Raw genomic sequence first — 1,457 nt, 5'->3', positions numbered from 1 at the left:
AAAGTAGGGCCCATATAAAAATCAATGGGGTCTTAAGGGCCGCTGTGCCTATTTAAAATCCCATTCACCATGTTTGTACTCAGCCAAGCTCTACTCAAGAGTAGACCCATTGACCTCAATGGATCCAGTTAAGGAGAGTGATTTAAGAACCATTTTAAAATAATCATTCAAGCACTTCCATTCCATTTAAAAAGATAAGGTTCTAATGTAGAAATTGGGCTGCATCTCTAGAATGACCTCGTGAATGGAAAAGGGGAAACATATCTATATATTAAGATGAAAATAATACTGATATACAGATAAAATATGAAATGTGAAAGGAAGTGTTGTGGAAGTCTATTATTACTATTATTTTGTAAAATAGTGTTTAGGCCTATTGTATTGAAATATACTTTTATTCTTTTACTGTCTAATTTTCTTTGCTTTTTTTCTTTAACCCCCCCCCCCTATATTATTCTTTATGTATGGTTTGGTATTGATGTATTTACTTTGCAATATATATATATATAACTATTTTTACACAAATTAACCTCTCAATGGAACAGAGAATTTTTTTTTTAAAGACATTTACTCAGGAGTAAGCCCCACTGCACTGAGCGGGGTTTACTCCCATGTAAAACAATACGTCGTCGTCATCATCATTATTTTCCCGCCTCTTTTTCCCCTGAGGCGCCTCAGGGCTTCATTGCAGTCTTTTCCAAACAAGGTAAAAGGGGGGAGAAGCCTCAAGAAATGGCGTATTCGAAGCTCTTCCCCCCATTGGTTGGCGCGGCTCCCGCCAGTATTAACGGACTTCGGTTCAGGGTGATAGCCCTCGCGCGCGCGGGGCTGGGGTGGGGGGTGGGGTTATAAAAGCTTCCCCGCCTCGTCAGTTAATTAATATGGCGGGTGGTTGGGCGGGAGAAGGCGGGAAGAAGCAGAGATATCTATATAGCTGCTTCAAAGAGAGCGGAATGATTTATAACTCTCGCCCCGCACCCGCCCTCATTTATTTTCTTTTTCATTGTTTACTAAATAGTGTATAGATTAATATGGATTAGTAAATAAAATAAAACAGAAGAAAAGGAATATGTATTTTTTAATTAAAAAAACAACAACCACCTATCAGCTGCCTCTGTATATTCGCTTATGCCCAGTGATATTTATACTGGGAGTCCTGTATTCACTTTGAAATTAAAGGATATAAACAGGCTTAGTGGGTCTACTCACTGTTTGTTGAAGGGGGGGATTACATTTTTTTTTAAAAAAATGAAGTAGAAAAAGATTTTTTTGCCCATCAAGGATGTCCACTGGACACCTACGGAACACCAGTACTAATAATGTTATTTCTATCTTGCCTTTTCCCTGATGGGACTCAAGGCGGCTTTTTAAATAAGCAAAAACAAGAAGCCTCCAAAAACATGGAAAGAAGTCAGTCATAAAAAATAACAGCTATGCTGTTATGCACAGATAGAATT

This window comes from Zootoca vivipara, chromosome 6 (assembly GCF_965207765.1).
Source record: "Zootoca vivipara chromosome 6, rZooViv2.hap1.1, whole genome shotgun sequence".
In the NCBI taxonomy this organism is placed as follows: Eukaryota; Metazoa; Chordata; class Lepidosauria; order Squamata; family Lacertidae; genus Zootoca; species Zootoca vivipara.
Note: the sequence above shows the minus strand (reverse complement) of the source record.